This window comes from Cavia porcellus, unplaced genomic scaffold (assembly GCF_034190915.1).
Source record: "Cavia porcellus strain 051 isolate PalLab524CR breed Dunkin Hartley unplaced genomic scaffold, mCavPor4.1 scaffold_49, whole genome shotgun sequence".
Taxonomy (NCBI): domain Eukaryota; kingdom Metazoa; phylum Chordata; class Mammalia; order Rodentia; family Caviidae; genus Cavia; species Cavia porcellus.
Window position 1 is genome coordinate 5,479,633 of NW_026947532.1, and position 10,940 is coordinate 5,490,572.

Genomic DNA, 10,940 nt, shown 5'->3' on the forward strand with positions numbered 1-10,940 from the left:
GAACCCTTCCACACACACACACACACACACACACACACACACACACACTCAGCGGCCGCCACAAATGCCCAGGACATACAAGAGCTCAGATTCTGGGGTCTGAGTCGGGCAACACAAACGCCAGCCCTACCACTTCCTCACAGGGACCTCAGTTTTCTCGATTCTAAAGTGGGTCCATTACAGCTAGAAACTGGGTTGTTGTGAACTAACATGCCATGTGTTGATTCACGATGTAGGGCTGGGTATTGCTCCATTGGCTCCCGCCCCTGCCCCTCCTCTACTGCAGAAGACCCTCCCAAAACTAGGCAGGGACAGAGCTAGGTGACAGCTGAAACCTAAATGCTATGACCTCCGAGCAGGGTTAGACTACCAGGTGGAAAGCCGGCCACTGGCTCTCAGAGTCAGCCCAAAGTGTCCACCCTAGTCCAGTCGAGTCCCCTTTTTCTTTGATGAGAAGGGGTCTTGCCCCCAAAGTCCTGGGCTTGAACGATCTACCCACCTCAGCCTCCCAAGTCACAGGGATAGCAGGCATGTGTCACCTTAGCCAACTTCGATTTCTTGACTTTTCTTACCGCCAAGAAAGGCAGTCTGGAGGAAGACCACCCAAGCGTCCTCTCCATGGGTCTTTGGAGGGCTGGGCAGCACCCACACCTGGACAGCCAGCCTCATGGAGGTGGCCAGTCAATGTGGCACAAAGAGTCTTTTGTTAAAGCACAAACAGAGCCGCAGGGGCAGTGGGAGGCTGGCGCCCCTCCTCTAGCCCGGACAGGAAGCTGTCCCCGCAGTGCTCCCCCAAGGAAGGCCGCCACTGGGGCCTGGGTCGCTGGCTCCGCTGCTCCAGACCTTGCGCTTCCTCCTATCCCAAAGCCAGGAAGGAGAGGGGAGAAGAGGTCTCAGCCACATCTGGCACACTTGGCCCTCACACACCCACAAGCAAGGCACTGCCTCCCCACACAGGGTGAGTCAGAGGCTGCGGTCTGGGGGTGCTTCGGGCTGGGGACTCACCCTGCACAGAAGGGCACACCCTCACTTCCTGGGGAAGGCTGAAGAGACAGCCTAGGCGGAGTGGCAGAGGGGAGCCAGTATCAGTTCCAAATGGCTCTCACGTTTGGGCAGGGCTCTCCAAACAGGTTCGGCTTTGTGGACACTTAACGAAGGTGTGGCCTGCCTTCCGGGGTGAAGGGTGACAAGGAAAGGGATGCCCTTCCAGCCCAGGGTGCCCCTGCTGGAGACCTGAACTCAGAACCCAGGGGCAGCAGGCCAACTCCAGCTCCCTGTCCCTGGGCAGACTGCAAAGGTGTTCCTTACTCACAAGTGTGACCTTGGAAAAGTCACTGCCCTGAAGGGCTCAGGGTTTCCCCAGCCAGAAGCCAGACAAATCCACTCCCAGAGGGCTGAGGTGGGGCCCCGAATAAGGCATTCCCCAAAAGCCTCCTGGATGGCCCCTGCCGTATAGTGACACTATTATTTGGCTTGAGATAGGGTCTTACTAGCTTATGCTGGCTGCCCTCACACTCATGATCCTCCTGCCTCAGCCTCCGTGGTAAGCAGGACTACAGACATGCACCGCTGAGCCTGGTACTTTGCAGCAATTATTCTTATTTTATTTAAAACGGGGTCCTGCTACATAGCCCAGCTGGCCTCGCCCTCGCAGTGATCCTCCTGCCTCAGCCTCCTGAGTGCCGCTGTTAATTCTCACGGAATTTTCATTGGTCCTTCTACAGTGTGAAGTCTGAGGCCCAGCAAAGATCTGGCTGAGGCCACACAGCTGGAAGGGGATGGGAAGATCCACACCAGACGTGACCACTGTGCCACCCTGCATCTAGGACAGACAGGTCTCCTGGGTCCTACTCCTGTCCCTGAGGGGTATGGGAACAGGGATCCCGGGAGGGCCACACTGGGATGCCTTCAGGCTTCCAAGGATTAAGGACATTTCGGAAGGGAACCCAAGTCTGGGTTCCTAGGGGCAGAGGAGCTTGACGACAGGCGGGGACCTGCAGGGAACACCAGGCTACCTTCCCAATGGCTCCACAGTGTGGCCATGGACACCCCGGAGAGGCTGGGGCTGGGTCTGCAGCTGAGGTCCCAGGGGGCTGGGCACTGGTCAGCCCCTAGTGGGCAACTGGACCAACCGAGGGGACCTGGAACCCGGGGAGCCAGCTAGAAGAGGCAAGGACTCCCACCCCACCTTGCTGCCCATGGCATATCTGTCACATCGGCTGAGGGCGTGCATTTGGCAGCTGAGCCTCCAAGGTGTCCAGGTGGCGCGAGAAGGCTGTGGAATTTTACAGCCACTTTTACTCGGCAGACAGTCGCTCCAGGCGCGAGGTTATATTGCATCAGGCAATTTAATTTTGAGGTTTCGAGCCCTCAAGAGACGTTTAGATGCTAGCGCTTGCTGCGAGAGGTGGAATGCAGCAGAGAGGCGCTGGGAGAGGTGGCAGGGACCACTTGCAGCTGGGAGTGAAAATTCCTCTAGGTAGCTCAGCCCCACGTTATCTCTGACAAGACCCATGAGACACACACACAAGTCACTAAAAAATAAACACCCAAGCTGGGCACCTGGTGGCACACGCCTGTAATGCCAGCACTTGGGAGCTGAGGCAGGGGACCTGCGTGAGTTCAAGGACCAGCACGGGTCACACAGTGAGACCTTGTCTCAAAAAAACAAAAGTAGGTCAGTTCCTGAAACCCGGATTCTAAGGGCAGTGCAGCCCTGCTCCCCCAAAGGCATGGCTGTGGGCCGCAGACAGCCTCCTTCACCAGAGCCAGGGCCCCGAGGATGAGCCCAACAGTGTGGCCCGTGGGCCACCGCGTGAGCAGCCAGGGCACCTTCTGCAAAGTGCAGGCTCCTGGGCCCAGCGGTTGAGGGTTGACTCCAGGTAGGCCAGGGCCACGGCATTTTTAATAAGGTCCCCAGGTGACCCTGAGGCATCCTCAAATGCCTGAGAAAAGGAGAAGCAGCAGCAGCAGCAGAGTAAAGCAGAGACCGTGGGCTGCCGAGCCACACAGACCTGGCTCTGTCCTGGCTGCCACTTGGAAGCTGCAGGACCTGGGTATAAGATCTCATCCCCAAGCCTCACTCCCCTCATCTCTACGAGGACCTCGCCATCCAGCTGGGCTGACGGCAACGTGCACACAGTGGCCGGCAGGGATCTGGAAGGTGGCACTGGGGATGCTCAGGGCAGGGGACAGAAATTAAGATGCCAAGCACCAATCTCCAGAGGGGCCACTCCAAAGGCGCTCTGCCAGGTAGGCCCCCAGGAGAGGCAGACACTGCCAGGGACAGAGAAAGGGAAGCGGAGTGATGGCAGAAGAAGGCTGAGGATACAGCCAGCTGACAAAGACACCAGGAGCCCCGGCAGAGTCATCCCTGGCTAGATCTCGCCAGATTCTGCCGATGCCCCTGAATGAGGCTGCCAAGCCTCAGACATATCCTGGAGGAACTCTCGCCAGGACCTTTGCCCCAAAGAGCAACTCTCCAGTGAGGTCCCAACGTGGCCCTGCTCCCCCACCTGCCCTCCTGCCTGACGCCTGACAGATGTGTTCTAATCAAGAGCTTCCCATGGCTACTGCAAGGGGAAACTGAGGCAGGGCTAGGTTATGCTTGAGGGGACGAGAAGGGTGAGACTAAGAGCATTCACAACCCAGACTCCTCTCAAGGGTGTCCCGGCACCCAGGAGGAGTTCCCACCTCACATGACCAGGACCCACTGCGTCCTGCTTGGTGTGGCTGAGAGCCTTCAGTTCAGGACTCCCCTCTCTGCGACAGGGTTCCTCAGAATCAGAGGACTCAACAGGGCAGGGCCAGCTTTGCAGACCTGGTCCTACTGAACAGGAGAGTGGCCTCCACGTGCCAGGCACTTCTGCCTCCTCTGCTGCTGAAATGCACAGCCAGACAGCGGCCAGAGCACCGCAGGGCCAGGAGAGGCCAGGCGGCTGGCACCAGAAAGCGCCTTGTGTCCCTCCCTATGTTCACTACCCTCTCCACAGCTGTCTGCCTCTGGCCTGGGAAGGATCCAGGAGCTGTCATTCCGTGAAATAAAAGTGAGCTGCTAATTGGCAGCTTCTACAAGACCTGGTTTTTTGAAAGTAGATCTGCTGCAGTCACAGAGGTGAGGAGTCCCCTCTCCCTATTCCTGCCTCAAAGGTAAGACTCCCCTCTCTCTGCCATAACAAAATCCCAACAGTGGGGGGGCAGGGACAGTGAACCTTTCAGAGACCAGTGCCCAGACTACAACCCCAAACCCATTTATTCCTCACAGAATGCCAGCCCTGCAATCAAGCCTGAATACTGATCGACTCACATACCGACAGCCTTTGTTTTAAAAGAAAAACACAGAAACATCCCTAGAATGAGGCACACAATGAACCTGCAGACACCCTGGTAACCCCAAAATGGCCCCAAGCTTCCCTATTGCTCTTCAAGCCTTGGCAAGGGAGATTCAAGCCTCGCTTTGGGCAAAGCTGAGCGGGAAGGTGGACACGGACAGGCCTCAGGCAGGAACAAAGGAGCTGGCCTGGGGTTGCAGGATCCAGGTTTGAGTCCTTGCCCATGTTGTCCTCCTGAGTAGTTTGACTCTGGTCCCTTGTAACTCTGAGCCTTGGTCTCCACACTTGTGAGCAGCAGACAATAGTCACTACCCAAACTTTTGCAAATGATCGCAAGTTGGTGACCTGAATGTACCCTGCATGTCACCCAGGACCCTGCACCCGCCAGCTCTGTCCTAAAACCTTCTCTTCATCAAAGTGTTTAATCCTCAAAACATCTCCTAAGGAGTGAGGTGCTAATATCATATCACACGCCCCTCTCTTGGGGTGCTCGGGATTTAATCCAAGGCCTCCCCTGGGCTAAGCTACCCTTTCCCAAAGCCAAGGCCAAGGAACCTCAGCCTACAGACATCTGTGAGGCTGGGTTGGTGTGAGGAAATCCGTCTCGCTCACTGCCCCTCAGATTCACCGTGCCCAGTTCAACACATCCAAGCGTCAACAAGTTTGCTGCTCACCGAATTACTGAACCACTGCCGCAGACTACAACTGTGCTCCACAGAACACATCTTGGGAGATGGGTCACGAGGCAGCGTTATTAGTAACTCAGATTGATACGATCTGGGGGTGAAACTCAAGCAGTTCAATGCAACATTAGCCTTCAAAGAGCACAGCGCCTGGACACGCTCAGTGCGAAGAAGAGGCTAAATAACAATTTGGACCCCTCTGTCCCTGGTCCCTGGGTCTCCAGTGCTGAGCTGACAGGACCACGGAGCTGGAGATGCTGCCCTCTGCCCCAGGCTGGGCAGGAGCGGGTCCAGGCTTAGCTCCTTACCCCAGGCTGCTATCTGCGCGTCGGCTGGAGGTGCTGAGGTTGGCATGCGTCTGTCCACGCAGCGTCCTGGCATCCCTTCTGCTCCATGGATGCGCCCTAGGAGGAGGGGAGAGCTGCTGTCAGTGGGCGGGCGCGACTCTCAGACTCACGCTGCCAGCACTTCTGGAGAGCCTTAGTTGGGCAACTGAAACAGGCAGCCTCACGCACAGAACCTGGTCCTCTGGGAGACAGCATGTGAACAGTTACAATCTGTGGGGCTCTGCTGGGGGAACCCAGGAAAAGCAGGAGACCCAGACAGGCGAAGACTGTGAGCTCTCCCACCCTGGCCAGAGCTCGAAGCAGTCAGGGACCCAGCAGGAGAAGAACTATGGGGAAGACGAACCGGACAAGTCTTGGAATAAAATACAAAGCACCTGCTGCACCAATCACAAAACAAGTGACAAGTCGGCAACAGGGCAAAGGCGCCTGTGGTCTACTCTACATTTGGGGACCAGCCATGACATGAGCTGAGCTTGAGTGAGGCAGTAACCACTAGGAGGACAAGCTCTGGAGCCAGCAAGGTGAGGCTGGGCTCCTGGCGCAAGGCTCCATATCAATCCCACGTGAGTCCCCATGAGGTTCTCAGCCTGTTGGCCTCTGCCTGGGTGTCCTCCTGTGAAAGCCTGGAATGACTTCCACTCACGAAAGTCAGAAGCCACGCTGACCTCTTCCCTCTGGCTCCCACAGGTGAAGCCCAGCCCATGTCAGGCAGCAACCAGAGCCGGTCCACCTCCTTGACTTCTGACCCACAGAACATTCCTCAGGAGCCCACTTTCCAGAAAGGCCACTCAGCATTGCAAAGCAAACTTTCCCAGGGGGCGTGCCCAGGAAACAGAGAACAAATGCATCTGGTGAAGTTCTGTAGCTGGCCAAGTCACTAACTTTTCTTGATTTCCCAGTCCCTGACCCAAGACATCAGACCCTGCCCTGACCCCAAACACAGCTCTGAGGTGGAAAGGCAGAGGCTGGCCACTCACCCCCAGCATCGCCACAGCAGGTGGTCCTCCAGCGCGACCCATCTGTTCTTGCCTCCCCCCAGCCACAGGACACTCGACCTTCACAGAGACAACACGTCAGAGGCACAGACTGGGACCCCTGAAACACACTCTCACCCCATCCTCTCACAGGAAGTGGCACCCCCAGCTAACCTCTCCCCTTTCCACAGTGCCTGTCCATCTGCCACTTTGGTCCAAAGAGCAAATATGGTTTGGCAAGAGTTCCAGGCGCTGACTAACAGGAAAGGGGAAAGTGGTCCTCCAAACTTTCAGATCCCTCCTCCAGGTCTTTGCGCCCCAGCACCCTCTCTCCATCGACCTCTGCCTCCTAGCTCATCCTCAAAGGCGTGCTAGGTTGAGCAGGGAAGAAGAGGGAGTGGAAAGCACCACTCACCCAGGACCCACCCCACCCTGCCAGCCCAGTGCCCTCCAGGAAGAGGCTGCCACACAATCCCTGACCACATCTCTTCCCAAAAAAGGCAACACATCAGCGGAGAACCAGCCCAAACTCTGTTCCCTCCAGCCCAGACTAAGAAGGGGTGGCCTCCAAAGTCGCAGAATCATCACGGACCCCATGATCCCCAAGCTATGATCCTTCAGCCTGGAACCAGCGTGCTGGATCGCCAGCTCACCTACACAGCTGGCCCAAGCAGTGAGCTCACTGGATCTGCACCTCCCGCCCCCGTGGCTGTGGATGCAAGGGACAGGGCAGGGGCTTCGGTCATCGCTAGAACCCCAACCCCGGGTCCTAAGACCCTAGTCAGGGATGTTGTTCCTGTGTCAGGGCACTGTCTCCTCCAGATCAAGAGTCGGACCAATCCAAGGGTAGAGGGCGGGGGTGGGGACCTAAGAGAAGGGACCTGGAGGGAACTGATGAAAGCGAAAAAGAAGCTGGCAAAGAGAGCGCCCAGGGGTGAGACCCCCGGGAAGGGGATAGTGTGTGTGGAGCAGAAGTGATGGGGACCCAGGAGATGACAAGGGGACGTGGGGGAGCCAGGCGGAAACGCCGGTGAGGAGGACACAGGAGGGACGGGGTGCCTGGAGGGGGCTCGCGCGCCCCGACACCGGCGGGAGGGTGGGGCCGCGGGGACCCGGCGCCTGGCAGAGAGGGCAGGGGGCGTCGCACGGAGCAGCCGCGGGAGTCCGGGGGGATACCGCGGCGGGGGCAGTCCGAGAGCTCCAAACGCGTGGGGCCGGGCGACGGACGGGATGCTTCCGAATGGGTTCCCAGAGGTGACAGCTCTCGCCCCTTTCCCCACCCGACCCACTCACCTCGGCAAGCCGCGGCCGGCAGCGCAGCAGGTAATCCTCGCCTTGGCCGCCCCGTCCGGCGGCTGACCGCCGCGCTCTGCCGGCGCCTCCTTTTGTTTGTCCCTCACTGCACCACTCAGCCTCCTCCGCCCCGGAAGTGACGTCAGCGACGGGCGCGAACGCGGCACCCTGGGCGTCGCCATGTTTGTAAAGGGAGTTGTAAAGGCCTTTCTTGCCTCCCTTCAGTGCGCCTGCGCCAGGTAGGTTCGGGCGGGAAACCACGGAGGTAAGGCTCCGCCCTCTTAAAGGGGCAGGAACGACTGTGACCTTAAGAGAGAACGCTAAGGGACTAGCGGTTAAGAAACTTAAGAGGTAGTGAGTAGAAGTGATTCAGCGCGTGACCGACTGGAGGTTAGGCGCCAGTTCGCGGAGATATATTAAAGGACTCCGACTTCCATTGTTCCAGGGTGCGTAATGCGTGGGTGTCGCTGGTGCGCTGAGTGGCTGGAAACCGAAACGCGCTCGGACCCGGCAGCAGCCCGCCCCATCCTCCGTGCACCCACATCCCCTTCCCAAGATCCTGCTGCTGGAGAAGATGCAGCCCGGGACAGCAGGGAATTCCGGGCACAGATGGAGCTGGAATCAAGTGTCTGGACGCCAGCTCTGCATCTTCATGGAGCCTCCTGCGACCCTACACTTTTTTACACTGACAAAAGTAATGGCAGTCGAGGAGGAAAATATCCATACGTTGGAAAACCGTGCAGCCGTTAAAACAAAAAATGTTCAATGCGCACCAATACGGACGACTTCCGAGATACCTTAGGTGGAAAGAAACGCAAAAAGAACAGCCTTGCGATGCTACTGCTAGTGAGCGGGGTATACACGGTGTGGGCTGACGCACTAGCTGTCTGATAAGATGCACAAGCAGAAGTCAGTGGAGACCTGGCACCCGCGTGGCATGCTGCCGTTTGAGTACTAGGTTGGAGGTGCATGCAGTTGTATCGGCGAGTGTGTGCACCAGGACCAGCTATCTGATGATGGGCACAAGTTGCTAATTGGCTGGGCCACAAGGTGAACACCAGCCAGTCGTGGCTGGTACATGGGACAAGTGGCACAGACAGGGCACACACTTGGGAAGGACATCAAGAAGCTAACGGTGATGGCCAGAGTCCCGCTAAAGCTCAAGACTCTCCCCTTTGCAGTCTTGAGACTGCACCCAGCCCACTCCCTGGGTTTGCATGTGCTCCCACCTTTACAATGAATAGCCATGACTACACTAGCAAACACAGCCCCTCCCTCTGAGTCACACACAGTCCTTTCATATGGTTCAGTCCCATTTTACATAACTGTAAGTGAAGCATGTGAGTGGTTAAAGGAACCCTTCTAGTCTCAGGCTTTAGGCGCGGCTGAGGCCAAGGGGCTGCTGAAGAACAGGACTTGCTTGCAGCTCCCATCCTGGGAGTCCAGCAGGGGCAGCAAATGAGCCAGTAATTGGCCTCCCTGTTGACAGCCTGGGGACAGAGAGGAGAGGACGCAGCCCCAGCAGGGGAGAGTCAGGGAAAGGCTCTCCCAGAAGGTGACTTTAAGGGGAGATGGGAAGAGGGAGAGAGGTAGAAGAAGAGGTCGAGGTCGAGAAGAAGGGAAGAGGATGGGAGGAGGAAGGAAGAAGAGGTCGAGGTCCGAGGTCCGTGGAAGGAGTGGAGTGGACGGCCGTGAAAGTAGTGGGCAGCGGTGGCTTTATTTCGGGAATGCGGGGAGAGAGACCCCCCGCTGGCCCCGGGGAGAGGAGACTGGCGCACTGGCTGCTGGAATCTGGCGATCTCTCTCTGACCGGCGATCTCTCTCTCTGGCGATCTCTCTCTCTGGCGATCTCTCTCGGACACGTGGCGTGGGGGAATATAAATAGCCTAAGCTTAGCAGTGCCCTAAGGCCATTAGAGATGTATAGGTATTTCATTGGCGCACAGGTTTAGCGCCAGAAAGCAAGTTCCTAGGGAGGGGGTATAGGGTTACAGTCAAGTCTATAGGGGGCGGGGGGAGGCAGGAGTTTTCTAACCTAGCTGCAGCCTTTCCTGGTTACAGTGTCCGGTCTGGGCCAGCAACTCTTTCATATTTAATCTGTATGAAGTTGTTTTAGAACTGGGGATCAAACTCACAAACTCATGTTTGCCAAGCAAGTGCTTAAAACCACTGAGCCAAATCCCTGACCCTGTGAGTGAAAAGTAAAAGAATGCGTGTGGCAGGGCTGGGGAGTAAAGTGGGGCAACCTCATTGGCTTATCCCCAGCCTGGCCTGAAGATTGCTAAGGAGTCTGGGAAACTCACATGATCAGGGACGCACAGCTAGAGACAGGGGAGGAAGAGAGTGTGTCTTCCTCCCCTCTACCACAGGGCTCTGGGGTGGTGCCACTGAAGCTGCCCTTCCACAAGCCCCACATTCAACGTCCACAAACTCCCAAGGGCCAGACTCTGGCTTTTACAATCCACGTGGGGGCGACAGAGGATCACAGGAGACAATTCCACGCAGCTGAGCTAAGTGTGCAGGCTATCACTTTGAGACAGCCCCATCCTGACTTTGGGGGGTGGATACTGGAAATTGAACTCAGGACCTTGTGCTTGCCAGGCAGATGCTATGCTGCTGAGCTATATCACTGGCTCTCTTGAGGTTTTTTTTTTTTAAATGAGTTTCTCATTCATTTTTTGCTTGGTTTCTCCTTATTGAGATTTCTAAGAATTCTTTGTGTTATGGCTCTCACTGTATTAAAATGCCAGTTAACTGTCTCCTTCATTAGGTATAGCACTGCTTTATGGAAAATGTCCTATTTACCCATGTATGCTTGGTAGCCAACACAGAGAAACACACACAATTGGAGTCCAGTAAAATATTTGCTGAAGAAATAAAGAAGTGTGGAGCTACTATGCGGCAGGAAGCAGGGTTTTTTGTGTTGTTGTTTTGGGGTTTTTTGGGGGGAAGGGGACAGGGTCTTGCAATGCATTTCAGGCTGGGCTTGAACTCACTATGTGATCTAGGCTGGCTTTGTACATGCAGTGATCTTCCTGCCTCAGCCTCCCAAGTGCTTACAGGCACAATGAAGACAAAAAAACAAACAAAAAGTTTATTGAGCAGCTTTTTAAAAATTTACTAAACAGCTAGTCTCTGCTAGTGACATAATGCCTATTAGAAGATCCAGCCTGCAAGGATGAGAAAAATGCCAGGATTATAGGACGTACACCTAGATATGAATTGCTAGGTCCATACTGAAAAGCCTCTTCCCACTGGCAGTGCAGAGATGTGTCAGGGATTTACACATCTGCTCCTTCCCACAGCTGTGGCC

At 56.2% G+C, this 10,940-nt stretch overlaps 1 protein-coding gene and 1 long non-coding RNA gene across 5 annotated transcripts in view; one reads left to right on the forward strand and one right to left on the reverse strand.

Annotated features, from left to right (window-relative positions):
- The window catches only part of Lrrc8a (leucine rich repeat containing 8 VRAC subunit A), a 25,297-nt gene extending 17,527 nt beyond the window's left edge, over positions 1–7,770 (reverse strand). Inside the window, exons 1-3 of one of the 4 annotated variants that reach the window (XM_005003970.4) lie at positions 7,629–7,758; positions 6,339–6,416; positions 5,323–5,418 (exon numbers count right to left, since the gene is read on the reverse strand). The gene's annotated coding sequence lies outside the window, so the exon portion shown is untranslated. Of the gene's footprint in view, positions 1–5,322; positions 5,419–6,338; positions 6,417–6,988; positions 7,149–7,628 lie in introns of those variants that run through there. The other 3 variants (XM_005003971.4, XM_003470625.5, XM_063244095.1) reach the window with 3 other exon arrangements.
- On the forward strand, positions 7,718–10,535 carry LOC134474969 (uncharacterized). Its single transcript, XR_010045938.1, has 2 exons — positions 7,718–7,867; positions 8,074–10,535. It is a non-coding gene; the product is annotated as an uncharacterized LOC134474969 (long non-coding RNA).
- Positions 10,536–10,940: the final 405 nt, after the last annotated feature.